Raw genomic sequence first — 26,343 nt, 5'->3', positions numbered from 1 at the left:
TGATCTGTTTGGTTGTGTCTTTGTATTGAATGTTATAGCTCTTGTAGGGTGTTTGAAGGCTGAAAACTTGGATGCATTGAAGTGTGGTGGTTGGGGGTATTTATAGCCCCAACCACCAAAAGAATCGTTGGTGAGGGCTTCTGTCGCATGGCACACCGGACACTGTCCGGTGCGCCAGCCACGTCACCCGGCCGTTGGATTCTGACCGTTGGAGCTTCTGACAACTGGGCCACCGGACAGTCCGGTGGTGCACCGGACAGGTCCTGTAGACTGTCCGGTGCGCCTTCTGGCGCGTGCCTGACTTCTGCGCGCACTGTAGCGCATTTAATGCTGTTGCAGGCGACCGTTGGCGCTGTAGTAGCCGTTACACCGCTGGCACACCGGACAGTCCGGTGCTACACCGGACAGTCCGGTGCTACACCGGGCAGTCCGATGAATTATAGCGGAGTGGCTCCCAGAATTCCCGAAGGTGAGTAGTTCGGAGTCGGGTTCCCTGGTGCACCGGACACTGTCCGGTGGTGCACCGGACACTGTCCGGTGGCCCACCGGACAGTCCGGTGCGCCAGACCAGGGCACAATTCGGTTGTCTTTTGCTCTCTTTGTTTGAATCCTTTCTTGGTCTTTTTATTGGTTTGTTGAGAACCTTTGGCACATGTAGAACTTATAATCTAGAGCAAACTAGTTAGTCCAATTATTTGTGTTGGGCAATTCAACCACCAAAATCAATTAGGAAAAAGTGTAAGCCTATTTCCCTTTCAATCTCCCCCTTTTTGGTGATTGATGCCAACACAAACCAAAGCAAATATAAAAGTGCAGAATTGAACTAGTTTGCATAAGTAAGTGCAAAGGTTGCTTGGAATGAAACCAATAATTATTTCTTCTAGATATGCATGGAATGATTTTCTTCTACTATAAAATTTTGGACCACGCTTGCACCACATGTTTTGTTTTGCAATGTTTTGGAAACTCTTTTTCACAAATCTTTTGCAAATGGTCAGAGGTATATGAATAAGATTTTGAGAAGCATTTTCAAGATTTGAAATTTTCTCTCCCTGTTTCAAATGCTTTTCCTTTGATTAAACAAAACTCCCCCTCAGTAAAATCCTCCTCTTAGTGTTCAAGGGGGTTTTAGATATTAATTTTGAAGAGGGTATACCAATTGAAATTATATCACAAATAAGATACCAATTTGAAAAAACACTTCTTAAATACAAGTTGAAAGACTAATTTTTTGAAATTAGTGGTGGTGCGGTCCTTTTGCTTTGGGCTAATACTTTCTCCCCCTTTGGCATGAATCACCAAAAACGGATACTTATGAGTGAAATATAAGCCCTTTTTACTTTCTCCCCCTATGGTAAATAACATATGAGTGAAGATTATATCAAAGTTGGAGAGTGGTGTGGAGCGACGGCGAAGAATGAATAATTTGATGGAGTGGAGTGGAAGCCTTGTCTTTGCCGAAACCTCCAATTCCCTTTCAATCTATGACTTAGCATGAAATGCACTTGAAAAACACATTAGTTATAGCAAATGAAAGAGATATGATCAAAAGTATATATTTGAGCTATATGTGCAAAACATCAATCAAAATTCCTAGAATCAAGAATATTTAGCTCATGCCTAAGTTTGGTAAAAGTTTGCTCATCTAATGGCTTGGTAAAGATATCGGCTAATTGTTCTTTGGTGTTAACATATGCAATCTCGATATCCCCCTTTTGTTGGTGATCCCTTAAAATGATACCGAATGGCTATGTGCTTAGTGCGGCTATGTTCAACGGGATTATCCGCCATGCGGATTGCACTCTCATTATCACATAGAAGAGAAACTTTGGTTAATTTGTAACCATAGTCCCTGAGGGTTTGCCTCATCCAAAGCAATTGCGCGCAACAATGGCCTGCGGCAATATACTCAGCTTCGGCGGTAGAAAGAGCGACAGAATTTTGCTTCTTTGAAGCCCAAGACACTAGAGATCTTCCCAAGAACTGGCAAGTCCCTGATGTGCTCTTTCTATTAATTTTACACCCTGCCCAATCAGCATCGGAATAACCAATTAAATCAAATGTGGATCCCCTGGGGTACCAAAGGTCAAACTTAGGAGTATAAACTAAATATCTCAAGATTCGTTTCACGGCCCTAAGGTGAACTTCCTTAGGATCGGCTTGGAATCTTGCACACATGCATACGGAAAGCATAATGTCCGGTCGTGAAGCACACAAATAGAGTAAAGAACCTATCATCGAATGGTATACCTTTTGATCTACGGATTTACCTCCCGTGTCGAGGTCGAGATGCCCATTGGTTTCCATGGGTGTCTTGATGGGCTTGGCATCCTTCATCCCAAACTTTGCAAGAATGTCTTGAATATACTTTGTTTGGCTAATGAAGGTGCCCTCTTGGAGTTTCTTTACTTGGAAGCCTAGAAAATACTTCAACTCCCCCATCATAGACATCTTGGATTTTTGAGTCATGATCCTACTAAACTCTTCACATGTAGATTCGTTAGTAGACCCAAATATGATATCATCAACATAAATTTGGCATACAAACAAATCATTTGCAAGTGTTTTAGTAAAGAGAGTAGGATCGGCTTTTCCGACTTTGAAGCCATTTGCTATAAGAAAATCTGTTAGGCATTCATACCATGCTCTTGGGGCTTGCTTGAGCCCATAAAGCGCCTTAGAGAGTTTATAGACATGGTTAGGATACTCACTATCTTCAAATCCGGGAGGTTGCTCAACATAGACCTCCTCCTTGATTGGTCCATTGAGGAAGGCACTCTTCACGTCCATTTGATAAACTTGAAGCCATGGTAAGTAGCATAGGCATGTAAAATGCGAATTGACTCAAGCCTAGCTACAGGTGCATAGGTTTCACCGAAATCCAAACCTTCGACTTGTGAATATCCCTTGGCCACAAGTAGGGCTTTGTTCCTTGTCACCACACCATGCTCATCTTGTTTGTTGCGGAAGACCCACTTGGTTCCTACAACATTTTGGTTAGGACGTGGAACTAAATGACATACCTTATTCCTTGTGAAGTTGTTGAGCTCCTCTTGCATCGCCAGCACCCAATCCTAATCTTGAAGTGCTTCATCTACCTTGTGTGGCTCAATAGAGGAAACAAAAGAGTAATGTTCACAAAAATGAGCAACACGAGATCGAGTGGTTACCCCCTTATGAATGTCGTCGAGGATGGTGTTCACGGGGTGATCTCGTTGGATTGCTTGGTGGACTCTTGGGTGTGGCGGTCTTGGACCCTCATCATCTTCCTTGTCTTGATCATTAGCATCTCCCCCTTGATTATTGCCCTCCTCTTGAGGTGGCTCATCTTCTTGATCCTCATCTTCATCATCTTGAGCTTGATCCTCATCTTGGGTTGGTGGAGATGCTTGCATGGAGGAAGATGGTTGATCTTGTGCAGGTGGAGGCTCTTCGGATTCCTTAGGACACACATCCCCAATGGACATGTTCCTTAGCGCAACGCATGGAGCCTCTTCATCATCTAGCTCATCAAGATCAACTTGCTCGGTGAGGAGTTCATAAGATGTCTTCTTGAGGATTCGGTGAAGATATAACCGGTTGATGGCGTAGCAAGCGGTGTTGACCGCCTCGGCCCAAAACCGATTCGAAGTCTTTTACTCATCAAGCATGGTCCTTGCCATGTCCAATAGAGTTCTATTCTTCCTCTCCACTACACCATTTTGTTGTGGTGTATAGGGAGAAGAGAACTCATGCTTGATGCCCTCCTCCTCAAGAAAGCCTTCTATTTGAGAGTTCTTGAACTCCGTCCCGTTGTCGCTTCTTATCTTCTTGATCCTTAAGCCGAACTCATTTTGAGCCCTTCTCAAGAATCCCTTTAAAGTCTCTTGGGTTTGTGATTTTTCCTGCAAAAAGAACACCCAAGTGAATCGAGAATAATCATCCACAATTACAAGAAAATACTTACTCCCGCCGATGCTTATGTAAGCAATCGGGCTGAATAGGTCCATGTGGAGTAGCTCAAGCGGCCTGTCGGTCGACATGATGTTCTTGTGTGGATGATGAACACCAACTTGCTTCCCTGCTTGACATGCGCTACAAACCTTGTCTTTCTCAAAATGAACATTGGTTAGTCCCAAAATATGCTCTCCCTTTAGAAGCTTGTGAAGATTCTTCATCCCAACATGAGCTAGTCGGCGGTGCCAGAGCCAACCCATGTTAGTCTTAGCAATTAAGCAAGTGTCGAGTTCAGCTCTATCAAAATCTACTAGGTATAGCTGACCCTCTAACACTCCCTTAAATGCCACTGAATCATTACTTCTTCTAAAGACAGTAACACCTATATCTGTAAAGAGACAGTTGTAGCCCATTTTGCATAATTGAGAAACAGAAAGCAAATTGTAATCTAAAGAATCTACAAGAAAAACATTTGAAATAGAATGATCATATGATATAGCAATTTTACCCAATCCTTTGACCAAACCTTGATTTCCATCCCCGAATGTGATGGCTCGTTGGGGATCATGGTTTTTCTCGTAGGAGGAGAACATCTTCTTCTCCCCTGTCATGTGGTTTGTGCACCCGCTATCGATGATCTAACTTGTGCCCCCGGATGCATAAACCTACAAAACAAATTTAGGTCTTGTTCTTAGGTACCCAAACGGTCTTGGGTCCTTTGATATTAGAAACAAGCACCTTGGGTACCCAAACACAAGTCTTTGACCCCTTGTGTTTGCCCCCAATATATTTGGCAACTATTTTGCCTGATTTTTAGTAAGCACATATGATGCATCAAAAGTCTTAAATGAAATGTTAGGTTCATTTGATGCAATAGGAGTTTTCTTCTTAGGCAATTTAGCACGGGTTGATTGCCTAGAACTAGATGCCTCACTCTTATACATAGAAGCATGATTAGAGCCAGAGTGAGACTTCCTAGAATGAATTCTCCTAATTTTGTGCTCGGGATAACCGGCAGGGTACAAAATGTAACCCTCGTTATCCTGAGGCATGGGAGCTTTGCCCTTAACAAAGTTAGACAATCTTTTAGGAGGGGCATTAAGCTTGACATTGTCTCCCTGTTGGAAGCCAATGTCATCCTTAATGCTAGGGTGTCTCCCACTATAGAGCATGCTTCTAGCAAATTTAAATTTTTCATTTTCTAAGTCATGCTCATCAATCTTGGCACTAAGTTGAGCTATGTGATCATTTTGTTTCTTAACTAAAGCTAGGTGATCATGAATAGCATCAACATTAATATCTCTACATCTAGTGCAAATAGTAACATGCTTAACGGTAGATGTAGATGGTTTGCAAGAATTTAGTTCAACAATCTTAGCATGTAAAATGTCATTCTCATCTCTAAGATTGGAAATAGAAACATTGCAAACATCTAATTCCTTAGCCTTAGCAATTAGTTTTTCATTCTCATTTCTAAGGCTAGCAAGAGAGGCATTCAATTTTTCAATCTTAGCAATTGAATTAGCATTATCATTTCTAAGATTGTCAATTGAATCATCACAAACATTTGATTTCTCAACCTTAGCAATTAATTTGGCATTTTCATTCCTAAGGTTGGAAATAATATCATGGCAAGTGCTCAGCTCACTAGATAATTTTCCACATTTTTCTACCTCTAGTGCATAAGCATTTTTAACTTTAACATGCTTTTTGTTTTATTTAATTAGGAAGTCCTCTTGGCTATCCAAGAGTTCATCCTTCTCATGAATAGCACTAATCAATTCATTTATTTTTTCCTTTTGTTGCATGTTTAAGTTGGCAAAGAGGGTGAGCAAATTATCCTCATCATCACTATAATTATCCTTATCACTAGAAGTTGCATACTTAGTGGAGGATTTTGATTTTACCTTCTTCCTTTTGTCGTCCTTTGCCATGAGGCATTTGTGGCCGACGTTGGGGAAGAGAAGGCCCTTGGTGACGGCGATGTTTGCGGCGTCCTCGTCGGAGGAGGAGTCAGTGGAGCTCTCGTCGGAGTCCCACTCCCGGCATATATGGGCATCACTGCCCTTCTTCTTGTAGTACTTCTTCTTTTCTCTTCTCTTTCCCTTCTTGTCGTCGCCCCTGTCACTATCACTTGATAATGGACATTTTGCAATAAAATGACCGGGCTTACCACACTTGTAGCAAACTTTCTTGGAGCGGGGCTTGTAGTCCTTCCCCCTCCTTTGCTTGAGGATTTGGCTAAAGCTCTTGATGATGAGCGCCATTTCCTCGTTGTCGAGCTTGGAGGCGTCGATGGGGACTCTACTTGGTCTAGAGTTTTCTTTCTTCTCCTCCATTGCCTTGAATGCCACGGGTTGCACATCGGGTGTGGAGGAGGCGCGTTGCTCGATGATTTTCTTGGAGCCTTTGATCATCAACTCAAAGCTCACAAATTTTCCTATTACTTCCTCGGGAGACATTAGTGTGTATCTAGGATCACCACGAATTAATTGAACTTGCGTAGGGTTAAGGAAAATAAGTGATCTAAGAATAACCTTGACCATTTCATCGTCATCCCATTTGGTGCTCCCGAGGTTGCGCACTTGGTTCACCAAGGTCTTGAGCCGGTTGTACATTGCTTGTGGCTCCTCCCCTTGGTGAAGCATGAAGCGACCGAGCTCCCCCTCGATCGTCTCCCGCTTGGTGATCTTGGTCACCTCGTCTCCTTCGTGCGCGGTCTTGAGCATGTCCCAAATTTCTTTTGCACTCTTCAACCCTTGCACCTTATTATACTCCTCTCGACTTAGAGAGACGAGGAGTATAGTAGTGGCTTGGGAGTTGAAGTGTTGGATTTGTTCGACCTCCTCCGAGTCGTACTCCTTGTCTCCCTTCTTTGGTACCTGCGCTCCATACTCAACAATATCCCATATGCTTTTGTGGAGTGAGGTTAGGTGATGCCTCATTTTATCACTCGACATAGAATAATCTTCACCTTCAAGCATAGGTGGTTTGCCTAATGGAACGGAAAGTAATGGAGTGCGTTTTGAAATACGAGGATAGCGAAGGGGCATCTTACTATACTTCTTGCGCTCATGGCGTTTAGAAGTTGCGGATGCCGATTCCGATCCAAAGGTGGAGGGTGACGAAGAGTCGGTCTCGTAGTAGACCACCTTCTTCATCTTCTTCTTGTCACCCTTTCGTTGGAACTTGATGGAGGAAGAGGATTCCTCCTTGTGCTTGTGGGTAGACTCCCTTGAGTGCGTTCTCCCCGAGCTTGCGGACTTGTCGCCGGTCCCGATCTCCCTCTTGGCGGATGCTCCCGACATCACTTCGAGCGGTTAGGCTCTAATGAAGCACCGCGCTCCGATACCAATTGAAAGTCGCCTAGAGGGGGGTGAATAGGGCGAATCTGAAATTTACAAACTTTAAACACAACTACAAGTCGGGGTTAGCGTTAGAATCAAATTCGAGTCCGAAAGAGAGGGCGAAAACAAATCACGGGAAAATAAGACGAATGACACGGTGATTTGTTTTACCGAGGTTTGGTTCTTGCAAACTTTCTCCCCGTTGATGTGGTCACAAAGACCGGGTCACTTTCAACCCTTTCCCTCTCTCAAATGGTCACTTAGACCGAGTGAGCTTCTCTTCTCAATCAAACGGGACACTAAGTCCCCACAAGGACCACCACACAATTGGTGCCTCTTGCCTTGGTTACAATTGAGTTGAACACAAGAAAGAATGAAGAAGAAAAGCAATCCAAGCGCAAGAGCTCAAATGAACACAAGTCTCTCTCTCATGAGTCACTATTTGATTGGAATGATCTTTGGACTTGGGAGAGGATTTTATCTCTTTGGTTGTGTCTTTGTATTGAATGCTATAGCTCTTGTAGGGTGTTTGAAGGCTGAAAATTTGGATGCATTGAAGTGTGGTGGTTGGGGGTATTTATAGCCCCAACCAACAAAAGAATCGTTGGTGAGGGCTTCTGTCGCATGGTGCACCGGACAGTCCGGTGCGCCAGCCACGTCACTCGGCCGTTGGATTCTGACCATTGGAGATTCTGACAACTGGGCCACCGGACAGTCCGGTGGTGCACCGGACAGGTCCTGTAGACTGTCCTGTGCGCCTTCTGGCGCGTGCCTGACTTCTGCGCGCACTGTAGCGCATTTAATGCTGTTGCAGGCGACCGTTGGCGCTGTAGTAGCCTTTACTCCGCTGGCACACCGGACAGTCCGGTGAATTATAGCGGAGTGGCTCCCAGAATTCCCGAAGGTGAGTAGTTCGGAGTCGGGTTCCCTGGTGCACTAGACACTGTCCGGTGGCACACCGGACAGTCCGGTGCGCCAGACCAGGGCACACTTCGGTTGTCTTTTGCTCTCTTTGTTTGAATCCTTTCTTGGTCTTTTTATTGGTTTGTTGAGAACCTTTGGCACCTGTAGAACTTATAATCTAGAGCAAACTAGTTAGTCCAATTTTTTGTGTTGGACAATTCAACCACCAAAATCAATTAGGAAAAGGTGTAAGCCTATTTCCCTTTAAGGCGGCCCCGGCCTGGCTGTGGCGTGGCGAAGGCAAAGCGGAGGGGTGCGGCCGTAGAGGATGCGGAGAGGGGCGGCGCGTGGTCGTGGAGGCGGCGACGTGTGGTCGAGGAGGAAGCAGCACGAGGAGAGACGCTCGGGAAGGAGAGAGAGAGAGAGTACGCACTGCAGAGAAACGGTGGGAGGAGACCAAATGTCAAAATCCATATTCCGCACACGGTATTTGGCTTCCGCCCACAGAGACTTGGTTGCTGCGAAGTGAGAACATGTCTGTGGGGCGCGTACGCGACGTGTCCAACGCTGGTACCCGATCGTACCCCAGAAACGCGGGGAGGGGCTCAAAACCTTGTGTCTTTTAAGACTTTAGATTAGAGATTAGTGAGCCTCGTAAAGCTTATTCAGGTATCAGCATTATTATCCTTCCCTCTTTGTTAGCAGAGAAGCGATAGTATAACACACCACGGTTGAAAACTCAGATTAGTGGGTGTTTTTATTGATTGTCTCCGCTCTCCACATAATATTTTTTTATTTTACTAATTGATGTTGTTGTTTACTCCATCCAATATGTCTTGGTATAACATGGCCAATAAAAGGAGCGATTAGAAAAGAGTTTATAATGACTGACTTAACGAACAGAGATTATAGAATGACATAATTCCACCATACAGAGACCAAATAAGAGGAAGTTTGTGAGCTCAAGTTTCTAAAATAAGTCACATAAACTCAAACTTATAAAAAAGATAGATCAAAATATGGTGTGGTTGCTAAATTCAGGCATCAATAAAAATTGGATGCGCTCCATACAAATTATGGTACTTCGTAGCAATTACTAACGTTTAAAACCAATAAATAACCTTTCATTTTACTATTAACATGACAAATCATTGTTGTTCCATCCAATTCAGTAACCTCAAACACCATGGAGTCCATTGTGCCAAGGTGGTCTCAGAAACGACCTAATGCATGCAAGACAGCAAGAGCCAAGAACATAAGGGACGAGCACCATGTGGTAGTGCCTGCATGGATCTCCAAATCCTAACACATATTTTTACAGAATCTATGAGCCATCATCAGAAGAACACAAACCATGTGCAGACAATAAATAAAGTATTAACACACCTAAATTATGTCCTGTCCTTAGCACAACAAAAAACTAACACCCAAAACAACAGAGGAACAACACAATAATTTTTGCAATGACAGAAGGATGGGTGACAGATACATAGAAGCGGTAGAAGCATACCGAGTCGACACCGTGGTAAGAGAAAGGCCATGTAGACAGGCGATGCCGAGCCATCGAACGGGTACCATAGATAGCAAATTAGGGACCCCCATCTCTCACCTCCCACATTTCGAAGGTTTCGTAGAGCAGGAAGGAAAGTAAAGAGGCGGGCATACATGTTCGTTGCCGGAGAAGGACACGACAAAGACATGAACATATGGATCGGAGGCAATATAGGTAGTATACCGCTAGATACATATAGGGAGAGAGCACGCAAACGGAGAAAGAAGACCAGCCGTAGCAGCTCCAAATCGAGAGGCACCCGCACCAGGCGTCAGTCCGAGAAAAGCGAGAGAATACGAGTGTCTTCCCTGCCCTTGACTCGCCTAGGCGACACAACTCTACCACCAACTCTGTAGAATATGCTGACTGCTGCCGCGCTACGTGTCTTGGTTGTCTAGTATCTCGGACCTAGACTCCTCATCGTCATTGCCAAGATAACCTAAGCGTGGCAGGTGCCACCAAGAATAAAAAGGTTAAGGACTGTTTTTTTTCCTTTTACAAAATGAGTAGCGCTGGAAATCAGGAAATTGATGCCTATAGAAGTACATAAGAAATAAAATTAATTATCTATAAAACCATAGAACAAAACCTTTTTATTAGAAATGAGTGTTTCATGCATATTTTAGTTCATTCTATGTGGCATTAAAGTCTTAAAGATTAACGCTATAAAACTTCACGTTAAAGACTGGTAGTAGGTTAAAGATTAACGCTATAAAACTTCACGTTAAAGTCTGGTAGTAGGTTCGGGTAAAAGTTATATATACTTTTCCTTACTTTGTATACAGAGTAATTCACTTAATTTCCTCTGCAGTCTTACACTTCGGTGGCATTTATCATGCATTTCTAGGACCCAAGACATTTGAAGAATCTTTTCCATTCATTGGTTATGTATGGAAAGATAGAAATAAAATGACTACAATTTTATGTATTCACTTAATTTTGTCAGGTCTAGGTGTTTGTTCTTCTAGTACTGAAAGGCTCTTTATTTTGGAGGTGTATATGATACCTGAGCTCTCATGGGGATTTAGAAAAATTACCAATTTGGCCCTTAATCCCGGTGTTATATTTGGTTATTTACTAAAATTCCCTTTTGGGGGAGAAGCATGGATTGTTAGTGTGGATAACTAACTAGAACCCGATAAGATATTTTATTCAATTGATTATAGACTCGAACATCGTCCTTTTCAGTAGGGCTGGAAAAAAGCTCGAGGTCGACGAGCCGACTCGGCTCGAAGCGGATCGAAGTGGATCGATGCTTAGAACGAGTCCGAGGCAAGCCTATTTTTCTGGCTCGATCTAACAACAATTTTTTACATAAAATTTTAATTAGCATATATTATATTTATTTTACTAATCTAAAATATGTTAATTGAATTATTTTTAGATTTTATATTATATTTGGGAGAGTTATTTCACGCTTATGGTTAAGTTCGTTGGCTCGACGAGCCAGTAGCCAGCAGAGTTGAGCCAACTTCGGGCAAGGCTCGTTACTTAATCGAGCCATAGCGAGCCGAATCGAGCTCAACTCATTTCCATCCTGCTTTTCAATATCACGTCACGGCTTGTACAGAGCGATCACCTAAAATGTGGGAAGTTCCAGGCGAGGTTCAGTGACCTTTGGAGTTACAATGCAAATTTTAACGAGGAATTGCTATTGCTCCCAAGCTTTGGCAACGATTGGACCTCTGAGACTGACTGCACTGTTTATATTTAGGCCAGGTCACGACGCAGGGCTCCTCTACGTGCTACAGGAGAAGAGGAACATGCAGATGCGCGAGATTGAGGGGGCATTATGCCAGCCCCCTTTCCTCGTGTTGTGTGTTGTGTGCACGGTAGTCGGTAGTGTTTGCTAGTTGATAAAAAATGATAATGGATAATAAATAGTTACGAAAAATGATGTTTTATGGTTTTAGTGAAATATAGAGAGAGAATTTAAAGAGAACTGGCGGGGAGAAGAAGCATAGAGAGATATTTAGGACGTAATTTTGAAGATAGCCTGAGGCAGATAGGCAGTCGCCACTCGTCACGCAGGCCCGGCCGCCTGGATGCAGGGACGCGAGGTGGGCAGGTGGTGTCCGTTTCTTTTTCTTTTTTTCTCTCTCTGTTGTGTGCTGCCCGGGTAGCCGGAGCTAGAGCGCTTGGCGACTACGAGAGGCTCGTGAGGCGCGGGTTCCTCATGGAGTGGACGGTGCCCGGACATTGCGCGGAGAGCAGTGCCGGCACGACGGCGGCGTGGATGCGTTCAGGTGCCTCTGCCCCGACGGCGGCGTGCGGGCGCGGTGAGTTACTGTACTGATCCCACGCTCCCACTTGCTCTCCCCCTTGGTACATCATTTCCAATTCGAACCCAATGATCTAGCCAAAATATGCTTTGAATAAAGCCTCCAAATCATTTCGAAACTACCAAAAAATGCTTTACTTTGAAGTGTTCGATGCGTCAGTTTTCCATGTACTACTATGGTTGATGCGTCAACTGGAGACAAAAAAAAAGAGGCTTGTTTTTCACTGCTGCACTTGGATACATCAGGTACCGACGCTGGTAAATGACACGACCGGGACGGAAGTAAATGACACGACCGGGACGGAAGTAAATGACACGACCAGTTCAAAATTTTGTATGGTTGTTGTTTAAGGTCAAAATTGTGACACGGACAACTGACAATATACGCCACAGGGTGTGTGGTCGAGAACTGAATCCTATACAAAATTGACACGAGAATCATATAAACAACTCAAACAGACCCACTGCGCGGAGGGCGATTGGGTTCCAGACTAAGGGTATGTTTGTTTACCCCCAGATTATATAATCTGGATTAAATAATCCTAAGAGGCAAATAAACAGTCCAGCTTATTTACCCAGATTATATAATCTAACCCCTTGGATTATGATAATCCATAAGCAAGTGAGGAGGTGCTTATTTCAGATTATTTTTTTCCACTTCCCCACTACCCTTTCAAGTTTCCTAGAAATTAACCACCATTGCCATTATAATCCACCAAATCGTTTTTGCGCCTAGTACTAGTCAATTTGGGGATGAAGAAGATGACATGAATGCCTTCCGTGATAATATTGCTAATGCAATATTTGACAGTGTCAATTGATTTTTTTTTCATATATGAGTTTCAATCTAGTACAAATATAGAGGGCATTCTTGTCTTCCTCATACAAAAGAATCCTATTAACAACTCAAATAATCTGGGTAAACAAACAGGACTACTCAGATTATATAATCGAGATTATATAATCCAGATTATATAATCCTCCAAAAATAATCCAGATTATATAATCCATGGGGTAAACAAACAGGCCCTAAGTTACGCTGCCGTAACAAGACCCCACGCCTCTGGTAGTATCCGTCTATCCGAGGCTTCGTCTGGTAGTCGTCGGGATGTCCGGACCCTCGTCCCGATTTGCTCCTCTGTTCACCGTTCTGGATCACCTAGCATAGGTGTACATTTAATGTATCTAATAGATCAATCTAAAGCACATAATTATAGACACGGTCCAGACTTATCATGATCCAACCTAATTATAGGTCTAAACCAGCACAATCTAATATGTGAGCCGTGTCTGTCTGAGCCTCAAGTCAAGCCCATGGACCGGCCTGGCACGGCCGATGTCTGGACCCATGTGCTGACACGACCTATAATTAGATATGTGCTTTTACGAGCCGTGCCTTTATAGGCATGTACCGTTGAAAGCATCTAGGCCCCTGGTTGGTTTTAGTGATTAATGACAACGTTATATTATATGTGACTAACGTGTGTTTTGCAGAGACAAATGGTAAGTTAGGTCGCATGACAGGTAGAAGTACTACAACGGTGAAAACAATCCCGGAAATAAGAACTCGAAGCGACGGCTAAAACGACGGAACAAAAGGTGAAGGTCTACGGAGTCCGAGTGTCAAGGAGATGTGGACACTCGCGATTTAGTTAGGTCTTTTATCCTCTTTTAGCCGTACTATAAAGAGGGGTTGTCGATGAGTAGTTTGACCAAGAGAGTTCTAGTGTAGTGTTGGTGCCAATCACACTCATATACAGTGCTAGGTGTCACTCTAGAACTCACACACAAGTTAGAGCGAAAACCGATTTGAAAATCAGCTGAAAAACAAGACTTAGTGTTTCTGGCTTAGGGGCACCGGACTGTCCGGTGTGCACCGGACTGTCCGGTGCACCCTCTGCCAGGTAGGGCCAGGCTAGTCCACGGCAGTGCCTTCCCTTCGCAGAAACCCGAGAGCGCAGTGTTCAGAGTTGAATTTTAGTGGCACACCGGACACCTCACCGGACTGTCCGGTGTGCATCGGACAGTGGACTGTTCATTGTCCGGTGCGCCATGAGTCCAACGGCTCTCTGTTAGAACTAGCCGTTGGAAGTGACCGTTGGCGCACCGGTGGCGCACCGTTGGCGCACCGGTGGCGCACCGGACTGTCCGGTGCGCCATCGCGCAGTAACTTGCCTGTAACGGCTAGTTGGTGGGTGAGGGCTATTTATACCCCCTCCACCCACCATATTCAATGTCTTGCACTCCACATTTATTCCAGCACATTGCTAGAGCATTGCAAGCACCAAAAGCCTAGTGAGGGGATTAGAGAATCATAATCCGCGCTTGTTCCTCATTAGCGCTAGTGAGAGCCACCTAGAGCACACACCACTTGCATTAGGCTTCTCTTGGTCAAGCGAAAGTCTACGGCTTGTTACTCTTGGTGATCGGCATCACCTAGACGGCTTGGTGGCGTTGGGAGCTCGGTGATCACCGTGAAGATCTTGTTGGTGACCCGACTCAAGTTTGTAAGCGGTCTCGAGGGATCCACCGCGCCGGAGTGGCAATGGATCATCTCGTAGTGAGCACTTGGTTCTTGCGAGGACCAAGGGGGAGCGATACCCTTGCGCGGGTGCTCCAACGAGGACTAGTGGAGAGTGCCGACTCTTCGATACCTCGGGAAAAATTGGAGGAGTCTTCTAAACTTTGCTTTACATTCCGCACTTAATTCAAGCACTTTACATTGTGTATTTGTTTAGCAAGTATTTGAAGTATTATCTTAGCTTTGTTACATTTCTAGTATTATATTCTAAGTGCTAGTTGTTGGGGTGAAGTTGGGCTCTTGTTTAGCTCTTGCTTAGGTTTTAATTAGTGTTGATTTTTTAGAAAAGCCCAATTCACCCCCCCCCCTCTTGGGCATCGTGATCCTTTCAATTGGTATCGGAGCCTTGTTGCTCATAGATTAGCTTAACCGCTAGAGTTACGATGTCCGGTGGGGATGGACCTCCTCCCGTTTTTGATGGTGACGATTTTCCTTATTGGAAAATTCGTATGGAAGCATACTTAGAGGCTATAGACATTGGTGTCTATAAAGCCGCCACACAAGGGTTCCCCGAACCTAGAGACCCCACAAATCTTGTAGGTGATGAGTTTAATTATGAGAAATGGAATGCTAAGGCCAAAAACACCCTTTTTAGAGGCCTTTGCAAAGATGTGTTCAATAGAGTAAGGAATCATAAAAATGCTCATGATTTGTGGATGGACATTTGTGCTCTACATGAAGGAACTAGAAGTGAACGTGAGGAAAGATATCACATAGCCATGCGAAAGTTAAATTCTTTTGAAATGCTTACGAATGAAAATGCAAATGCTATGTACTCACGACTTAATATTCTTGTAGAAGAAGTCAATGGATTGGGGCTTACTCAAATCTCACAACCGGATGTTGTGAGGAAGATTCTCAGTGTCCTCCCAATAGACAAATATGGACACATTGTCACTGTGCTACATCAAATGGATCTTTCAGTTACCACACCCACACAAATTTTGGGAAAGATCAATGCCCATGAAATGTACATGCACATCAACGACAAAGAAGAATCATCTTCCAAAAGAAAAGATTTGGCTCTCAAAGCAAATCATGAAAGAAAAGGAAAAGCAAAAATACAAGTTGAGGAAGAATCCTCAAGTGATGATGACCTTGATGCAAACATTGCCTTGATGGTAAGGAAGACCACCAAGATGTTGAAGAAGCTAAATAGAGAAGGCATCAAATTTGATTCAAGAAAGAAGTTCTTTTCCAACAAAAGAAAGCCCATTTCTGAGATGGACTGCTACAACTGTGGTGAGCTTGGTCATCTTGCTCATCAATGCAACAAGCCCAAGAAGAACAAGTTCAAGGGCAAGAAGGAAGATGACAGCGATGATGAAAAGAAGGAAAAGAAATTCTTCAAGAGGAAGGATGGGAAGCAAAAGAGGTTCCACAAGAAGAAGAATGGAAAGGCCTATATTGTTGGCGACTGGCTCACCGACATCGAATCATCAAGTGGGTCTTCTTCAAGTGAAGAAGAGAATGATGAAAAAGTTGCGGCCATCGCCGGGGACTTCTCTTCACCACCACCATCGCCATCATCCACTTCTCACCTATGCCTCATGGCTAGGGGTGAACGAAAGGTACAAAATGATATTAATATTGATGATGATAGTGATAGTGATAGTGATGAAGAATTTGCTTCACCTTCATATGATGAGTTAGCTGACTTACTTAAAGAATATACTCAAATCATTAGAAAGTCAAAAGCTAAATGTGATAGGTTGAAAAATGAAAATGAATCTTTAAATGCCAAATATGACATAGTTATAAAGGCTAGTGATGAAATAAAAGAAGAAAATAAAACTATGTCATCAACTATAAATGAGCTCACAAACTCCCTAAAAGATGCTAAGGAAAAATATGACAAATTAAATGAAGCTAATAGGGAGTTGCAAAATAGATTAGTAAAGATCAAGGAAGACTATACTCAAATTAAATTTGATCATGACAATCTTCTTGTTGAGAATGAACTTTTATCTTGCAAAACACATGAGGCTATTAACCCTATTGTTAAGCTTGATGTAGCAACCTCATGTGATGATTTGATTCAAGAAGAGCAAACTAGTCTACATGCTGAATTGACTGAAAAAGTTGAAGTCCTGACTTTAGACAACCAAAAATTGAAGAATTACTTGACTGATGCAACTACTAGAGGAAAAGTTGCTATTGAGAACAATGATTTCAACAATGAGTTGGCAGTGGATAATCAAAGGCTTAAGAATGAGGTCAAGAAACTAAAAAGTGAAAATGAACATCTTGCAACAAGTGTGCAAAAGTTCAACAAGGGTCAATACCTCCAAAATGAGCTGCTTATGAACACTGTTATGAAAAATAACAAGAGTGGTATTGGATACAATGCTTTTGTGCAAAAGAAAGCTATCACTCAATACAAGCCAAAGCAGACTCACAAGCCTATCAAATGCTTTGAGTGTGGAAATGAAGGTCATTTTCCCCACAACTGCAAAGCTAAACCACCAACTCCCTTGCCTAAGCACTCAAGACCATTTGCTTTCAATGCTCACTATGTTCTAAGAAAGGTTGCAAATGGAAAGATTAAGGTTACATTCCTAGGTCCACCAAATAAGAGTAGACCTAGACAAATCTGGGTGGCAAAGTCCTTAATTGAGAGAGTCACTGGTCCTATGCAATATAGGGCCCTCAAAACTCAAGCTTGAATTGTCTGTGAATGTAGGTGAACTACAAGACCGGTGGGAGCCATTGGGTTATTGACAGTGGATGCACACAACATATGACAGGCAACCCACGGATGTTCACCTCACTAGATGAGAATGTTGATGGTCAAGATAAAATCACTTTTGGAGACAACTCAAAAGGAAAAGTGCAAGGACTTGGCAAGGTGGCAATCTCAAATGATTTATCAATATCAAATGTTCTCTTAGTTGCACCTTTGAGCTTCAATTTATTATCAGTGGGACAACTCTGTGATCTTGGACTTCAATGCTTATTCACTCCATCAGAGGTTATTGTAACAAAAATGGATGATGAATCAATGGTATTCAAGGGATTTAGATACAACAACCTCTACTTAGTGGATTTCACTTCAGAAGATGCAGACTTAAGAACTTGCCTCTTCACCAAAGCTTCTCTTGGATGGCTTTGGCATAGGAGGCTTGCACATGTTGGGATGAGCACACTCAAGAAGGTATTAAAGAAAGATATGGTTAGAGGATTAAAGGATGTGGTGTTTGAGAAAGACAAGCCATGCAGTGCATGTCAAGCTGGAAAGCAAGTTGCTAATACACATCCTACTAAAGCTTTCATGTCAACATCAAGGCCACTGGAACTACTTCATATGGATTTATTTGGACCTACAAATTATGTCAGTGCCGGTGGCAACCTCTACTGTCTAGTGATTGTTGATGACTTCTCAAGATACACTTGGGTGTTCTTTCTCCATGACAAATCTGAAGTTGCATCTATATTCAAGAAGTTTGCCAAGAAAGCACAAAATGAATTTGATTGCAAGATTAAGAAGATTAGAAGTGACAATGGCAAAGAATTTGACAACACCAACATTCATGAGTACTGTGATGAAATTGGGATCAAGCATGAAGTATCTGCCACATATACACCTCAACAAAATGGAGTTGGTGAAAGGAAAAATAGGACCTTGATCACCCTTGCAAGAACAATGATTGATGAGTATAACACACCGGAGAGGTTTTGGGCCGAAGCTGTCAACACTGCTTGTTATGCATCAAACAGGCTATTTCCTCACCGGCTACTTGCGAAGACTCCTTATGAACTGCTAAATGGGAAAAAGCCAGACGTCTCTTTCTTCCGGGTATTTGGGTGCAAATGCTACATCTACAAGAAACGCCATCACCTAGGGAAGTTTCAAAGACGTTGTGATATTGGTTTTCTTTTAGGTTATTCATTAAAGTCCAAAGCATATCGAGTATTCAACCATGCCACTGGCGTGGTAGAAGAAACATATGATGTGGAATTTGATGAGACTAATGGCTCCCAAGGAGCACTTGAAAATCTTGATGATGTAGGTGATGAGCCACTTAGGGAAGCAATGAAGAACATGCCTATTGGAGCTATCAAACCAAAAGAAGATGAAGAAGTGGTGCAAATCATTGACAGGTCTTCTTCATCAAATGTACCACAAGATGATGAAAAAGATGAGAGGCATGAAAATGAAGATACATTTGTCTCTCATGAACAAGCAAGGGTACAAGCCGAAGATGTTGATGCTCCAGGATCTTCTTCCCAAGTGGTTGACAGGAGAAACTCATCACTACTTCAAGCACATCCTCAAAACCAAATCATCGGGAGTCCTTCACAAGGGGTTATTACTCGATCACATAGACATGCTAATTTTATTGAACATCACTCTTTTGTTTCTTGTGTTGAGCCTACTTGTATAGATGAGGCGCTACAGGATCCGGACTGGGTGAATGCCATGCATGAAGAACTTAACAACTTCACCCGTAACGAAGTTTGGACCCTGGAGAAGCCCCCACAAGAGGCAAGAATCATTGGAACAAAGTGGGTGTTCAGAAACAAACAAGATGATCAAGGTGTGATTGTAAGAAACAAGGCAAGACTTGTCGCAAAGGGATTCTCTCAAGTTGAAGGCTTAGATTTTGGAGAGACCTTTGCCCCGGTTGCTCGACTGGAAGCCATCCGTATCCTACTTGCATATGCATCATGTTATGATATAAAACTTTATCAAATGGATGTAAAAAGTGCATTTTTAAATGGCTTCATAAATGAACTTGTATATGTTGAGCAACCGCCTGGATTTGAAGACCCTAGATATCCTAACCATGCTTACAGGTTGTCCAAGGCGCTATATGGGCTAAAGCAAGCTCCAAGGGCTTGGTATGAGCGTCTTCGCGACTTCCTCATCGAAAAGGGCTTCAAAATCGGGACCGTCGACACAACTCTCTTCACAAAGAAACATAACGGTGATATTTTCATTTGTCAAGTATACGTTGATGATATAATCTTTGGCTCGACAAATGACTATCATTGCAAGGAATTTGGTGAGTTGATGTCGAAGGAGTTCGAGATGTCAATGATTGGTGAGCTAACATACTTCCTCGGCTTTCAAGTCAAGCAAATGAAAGATGGTAACTTTCTCTCACAAGAGAAGTATACCAAAGACTTGTTGAAAAGATTCAACATGGAGAAGTGCAAACCAATCAAGACCCCCATGCCTACAAATGGACATCTCGACTTAGATGAGGGAGGTAACCCGGTTAATCAAACTCTCTACCGTTCTATGATTGGTAGTTTATTATACCTTACCGCATCTAGGCCCGATATTATGTTCAGTGTCTGCATGTGTGCTAGATTTCAATCTAATCCTAAGAAAGCTCACCTTCGCGCTGTTAAGAGAATTCTTAGGTATCTCAGGCACACCACAAGCGTTGGTCTGTGGTATCCCAAAGGAGCTACTTTTGATTTAATTGGCTATTCCGATTCGGATTATGCCGGTTGCAAAATTGATAGGAAAAGTACTTCTGGGGGATGCCATCTGCTTGGTAGATCACTAGTTTCATGGACATCCAAAAAGCAAAATAGTGTTGCCTTGTCAACTGCCGAAGCGGAATACATTGCCGCAGGTGCTTGTTGCACACAGATTTTATATATGAAACAAACTCTTCTAGACTATGGCGTAGTTCTAGAAAAAGTACCTTTGTTGTGTGATAATGAGAGTGCTGTTAAAATTGCTAATAATCCTGTACAACACTCTCGCACCAAGCACATTGATATCCGTCATCACTTCCTTAGAGATCATGTTGCTAAAGGAGATATCATTTTAGAAGGAGTGAGGTCGGAAGATCAATTAGCGGATATTTTCACTAAGCCACTTGATAAGACCCGCTTTTGCATGTTGAGGAATGAACTAAATATTCTTGATCTCAGAAATTTTATGTGAAATGTCAAATGGTGTTGTCAAGCTTGCATTGCATATTTAAATTCCTTGTATTGCATCTAGGGCTTGTCTAACCTAGTTGAGATAACCGCCAACAAAGCGAGTGAAAAAGCTTAACTCGGGTCAAACCTGACAAGTCTTAGTTTTAAGCTTTTAGCACTTAAATTCTTACTTTCTATACAATTATTGATTCTTGAAATGTGCATGAGGTACTGCACTTAGGGGGAGTATTCAAAACTCAAATCAACTCATGAAAACCCCGAGTGCAAACCAAAATGCAAATTTCACCATTTGCCTATTTTCTCTAAAAATTATCTAGCCTATGGCGAAATATTTTGAAAAATATATGAGGGTGCCAATACCTGTCCCAACAAGTGTTATTTTGTGTGATTATAAGTTGGGATTTGGTTTGGTTAGGAGTTAGATAGAAAAATTCAAATTTTTCCAAACTCCCCTCTGTCTGGGCTCACCGGACAGTCCGGTGTGCACCGGACACTGCACTGTGCAATGTCCGGTGCACCGGCAGCCGCGCGCTTAAATTCTTTTTCCTGTGCGCTGTCCGGTGGTTCACCGGACAGCTACTGTGCGCTGTCCGGTGTGCACCGGACAGGCACTGTAGACTGTCCGGTGTGCCCATATCGCGTTTTTAAAAATGCCTCCAGCCCGCAGAGCCGAGCCAGAGGCTCATCTTCTCTGTTTCTCCTGGCGACTCCCTCTGTTCTCTGGTTCCCCTGGCGACTCCCCCCCCCCTCCCGCCGGCGATCTCCACCGGCGGCCACCATCTCCGGCGATCCTCCGGCGACCTCGCCAGGCTCTTCTTCCCCCTCGGTGAGCAGATCTGTTTTCTCCCCCTCCCCTGCCTCTCTATCTCTCTTAGGCAGTGCTCCACCCTTGTGCAAATCCTTCAAATTTCTGTGAAATCCGATGAATCTAGTTGGTGGAATGTGTTCCTTTGTATGCCTTAAACATCATTGCAGGTTCCTAGCTCCTTCGGGAGGGTTTTCATACCTCAAATGACCATTTTCCTAAAACCCTAACTCCCCGCACACCATGTGCTCGGTGAAATGCCCAAACCAGCCAAACTTGCTCCAATTGAACCCAAATTTTTCAGGCACCTTCACAACACTTCCAGCAACATCCTTGCCAAATTTCACGCCAATCCGAGATCCCAGGCTTAAATTTCACCAAAATTCCCGTTTTGAGCGATCGTTTCCGAGCCGAGTGCCCAAATCTCTTTTTCTTCGACTAAATTCAAACCAAGCACACACTTCACTCATATTCATCTATATAAACCTATTCGTGAAGTCTCGGCTCAATTCCATATCATTTCGTGCCTCATTTCGAATTCCAAACCTCCTATGTCACTATTTATCTGTCAAACGTCGCTTTTACGTCTTTTGACCTCTTGAACGTCCCGTCTCGTGCCATATCTCTCTGTGTATGTATTTATTCACATTTCATATGCTTATGACTATGTGACTAATACGTGCTCACCTCTTCTGTCATTTCAGTGACCTTGTGTGACCGTGTGCCGTCTCCCGCCCTGCCTGGATCGTCACCTCTCGTGTGAGCTTTCCAGGTAGACATCTCACTCTTTGCTAATCTATCGGTCACTTTTGCTCTGTGCTTAGTCACTCTCTCTAATATGCAGACATCAGATCAGGATGCCGCGCACGAAGAATGCGTCGGCGTCAGGGGGTGGCGATGATGAGGACCCTCGTCGCCCCTTCAGGCAGGTGAAGGGCAAGACTGTCTATTTGGAGCAGCAGGAAGGCCGCAAGAAGCGGCGTACGGACAGAGAGGCCCGTGCAGCGGCAGCAGCTGCAGCAGCCGCTGCGCAGGCCGCACTTGGAGATCAGCCGCAGATTCCATCCGATCAGATTGCATTCCGTGCTCGTCGTCTCTCCCGGTCTCGCTCCTCCTCTCACACCTCCACTACCACTCCGCCACCCACTCTGCCTGCTCCCGTCACTCCTATTGCTCCATCCACCTCCACAGCCATACCCACTACCTCCTCTACGCCAGCTTCCTCTGCTTCCCCTGCTCCCGCTCCCGCTTCAGCTCCTCCTGTCCCTCCACCTCGCTTCCGGGAGCGTGATGAGACTGAGGTCCGTCCTCTGGTTTTGGATCCTCGTCTGTTTGATCTTCAGCGTGCTACTGCAGCACGGGTACGTCGGTTCAGGTACGTACCCGTGGAGTCTTGGCTACCAGCTCAGAGAGACCCAGCAGCAGGTGTTCTTTTCAGCACACGGGTTCAGGAGTCATTCTTCAGAGCTCAGATGTCTGCTCAGATAGCGCTGCGAGTGCACCGCCTTTTGGATCTTCCAGCTTTTCTGCTTGCAGCCGGTGCTGAGTCCGAGGCGCATCTCACCTATCTGCCTGGCCTTCTGACCCTTCTGACTATCAGCGGCAGATATGTTGAGGAGTGGGTCCGCGTCTTCTACGCCTCTGTTTGGATTGACCCGGATCATCACTGGATGAGGTTCCGCTTTGAGCGCGAGGATGTCACGATCACTGCCAGTCAGATCCGACAGCTATTTGGATTCCCTGAGTCGACGACTCGCCTTCACAGCCTCTGCTACGGCACTTCTGATCCTCCTCGTCGCCCTCACGGCGGTGTGGCTCCAGGGATAGCTCACGTCGCGGCTCTGTTCCGCCCGCCTTTCACAGATGGGTCGCGACGTTCACCAGCAGACTTTACTACAGCAGCGAAGTACTTATATGAGCTCATCAGACGGACACTCCTGCCGAGGATGGGATACAGGGAGGCTACCACTCATATTCAGCTTTGGCTCCTTGGTGCCCTGGTATCCCACTCTGAGTTTGATGTTGTGGACTTCCTGATCTGTGAGATCGAGGACACTGTTCTGGATGGGATTCGTGCTCGTCGGCAGTTACCTTATGCTCACTACTTGTGCCACATCTTTGCGCAGCTGATTCAGCCACCTCGATTTCAGAGCACCCTTGAGGCCTCACGCCTTGTATTTGGATCTTACCGTCCTGCTCCTGAGATTCCTGTGCCAGCTACTGCTTTTGTGTTTGACTCTCAGGCCGAGGATGCAGCTCTTCGACAGTTTGACACTCAGGGTACAGCAGCTGATGATGATGATGATTTTGGGGTTCCTCCTCCGCCTCCGCCTCCTATGCCTCCTCGCTCACATGATCATGAGGCTGGGAGTTCTGGTGCTGCCCCTGCTACTCCTCAGGCTATGGACCCTGCTCTTGCTTCGATTCTCCAGACTCTCACTCAGCAGCAGGCTCACCTGGCAGCCGAGCAGGCCCGTTTATCCGACAGGATGCTCTCGATGTTTCAGAGCATGCAGGACAGGCAGGATGCACTTCAGCAGCAGCTACTTCAGGATCGGGCAGAGAATAGGGCATTCATGGCTCTCATGCTTCAGCATTCTGGTATCTCAGCACCTCCAGTTCAGTCTGCTCCGCTTCCTCCGCTTCACGCTCCAGTGGTGCCATCGATTTTATCTGGACCCCCTGTTGGTACCTCTCCGCTCCGGCCGGTCACTTTGGCGTTCACCTCTCCGGTTCTCAGCTCTGTCTGTCCGCAGCCGCCAGTGCCACCAGCATCTGCTGTTACCACTACCGCTGTGGCAGTATCTGTGACCGCTTCTGCTCCGGTAGCTCCTGCAGCGCGGCCTCAGTCCGAGTCAGTACCAGCTCCAGCTTCTACCGCAGATCCTGGATCCGAGACTGACTCTGACCCTCCATCGGCGTTCGCTCTGCTACCTCGACCTCGACCGGATGCGCCCCCGCCGCCTCCTCCTGCTTCAGGCGTTTAGGTTCAGGTCCCTTTTGGTGTTTGACGCCAAAGGGGGAGAGATATGAGTTGTGAGAGCTAGGGGGAGTTAGAGAGTTAGTAGAGAGTCAGAGTCATTTTGATGTAATATATGTGCTTGCTACTCTCTGTACTAGCTTGATGTTTTTGGCTCACAAACTCGTCATATACTCTCGTTGCGTATGATTGACTGTGTGTATTATGTTTTCACCTTATATGTTATCACCAGTCTTCTAGCTTTTGTTTCGTGAATTCAACTTCACTTTTATATGAACAAGAATACTATGATGTGTATGCGCTCACTCTTATTATTATTATGGTACACATTCCTTCTGTCAAAAATTACTGAGTATAACTAACCATTCTTTCTATTGACAGAATCTTTAAAACAAACTACTCTCACAAAACTTGTAGGGTTGTCATCAATCACCAAAAAGGGGGAGATTGAAAGCATCTAGGCCCCTGGTTGGTTTTAGTGATTAATGACAACGTTATATTATATGTGACTAACGTGTGTTTTGCAGAGACAAATGGTAAGTTAGGTCGCATGACAGGTAGAAGTACTACAACGGTGAAAACAATCCCGGAAATAAGAACTCGAAGCGACGGCTAAAACGACGGAACAAAAGGTGAAGGTCTACGGAGTCCGAGTGTCAAGGAGATGTGGACACTCGCGATTTAGTTAGGTCTTTTATCCTCTTTTAGCCGTACTATAAAGAGGGGTTGTCGATGAGTAGTTTGACCAAGAGAGTTCTAGTGTAGTGTTGGTGCCAATCACACTCATATACAGTGCTAGGTGTCACTCTAGAACTCACACACAAGTTAGAGCGAAAACCGATTTGAAAATCAGCTGAAAAACAAGACTTAGTGTTTCTGGCTTAGGGGCACCGGACTGTCCGGTGTGCACCGGACTGTCCGGTGCACCCTCTGCCAGGTAGGGCCAGGCTAGTCCACGGCAGTGCCTTCCCTTCGCAGAAACCCGAGAGCGCAGTGTTCAGAGTTGAATTTTAGTGGCACACCGGACACCTCACCGGACTGTCCGGTGTGCACCGGACAGTGGACTGTTCACTGTCCGGTGCGCCATGAGTCCAACGGCTCTCTGTCAGAACTAGCCGTTGGAAGTGACCGTTGGCGCACCGGTGGCGCACCGTTGGTGCACCGGTGGCGCACCGGACTGTCCGGTGCGCCATCGCGCAGTAACTTGCCTGTAACGGCTAGTTGGTGGGTGAGGGCTATTTATACCCCCTCCACCCACCATATTCAATGTCTTGCACTCCACATTTATTCCAGCACATTGCTAGAGCATTGCAAGCACCAAAAGCCTAGTGAGGGGATTAGAGAATCATAATCCGCGCTTGTTCCTCATTAGCGCTAGTGAGAGCCACCTAGAGCACACACCACTTGCATTAGGCTTCTCTTGGTCAAGCGAAAGTCTACGGCTTGTTACTCTTGGTGATCGGCATCACCTAGACGGCTTGGTGGCGTTGGGAGCTCGGTGATCACCGTGAAGATCTTGTTGGTGACTCGACTCAAGTTTGTAAGCGGTCTCGAGGGATCCACCGCGCCGGAGTGGCAAAGGATCATCTCGTAGTGAGCACTTGGTTCTTGCGAGGACCAAGGGGGAGCGATACCCTTGCGCGGGTGCTCCAACGAGGACTAGTGGAGAGTGCCGACTCTTCGATACCTCGGGAAAAATTGGAGGAGTCTTCTAAACTTTGCTTTACATTCCGCACTTAATTCAAGCACTTTACATTGTGTATTTGTTTAGCAAGTATTTGAAGTATTATCTTAGCTTTGTTACATTTCTAGTATTATATTCTAAGTGCTAGTTGTTGGGGTGAAGTTGGGCTCTTGTTTAGCTCTTGCTTAGGTTTTAATTAGTGTTGATTTTTTAGAAAAGCCCAATTCACCCCCCCCCTCTTGGGCATCGTGATCCTTTCAACCGTGTCGTGGCGTACTAGGCCAAACTGTATTTACATGTATACCAGCCAGCTCCGTGAACCAGAACCTCATCTTCTAGAACTACACCACACCAAGCCGCTACCGTTCTT

This window comes from Zea mays, chromosome 8, assembly GCF_902167145.1.
Source record: "Zea mays cultivar B73 chromosome 8, Zm-B73-REFERENCE-NAM-5.0, whole genome shotgun sequence".
NCBI lineage: Eukaryota > Viridiplantae > Streptophyta > Magnoliopsida > Poales > Poaceae > Zea > Zea mays.
Note: the sequence above shows the minus strand (reverse complement) of the source record.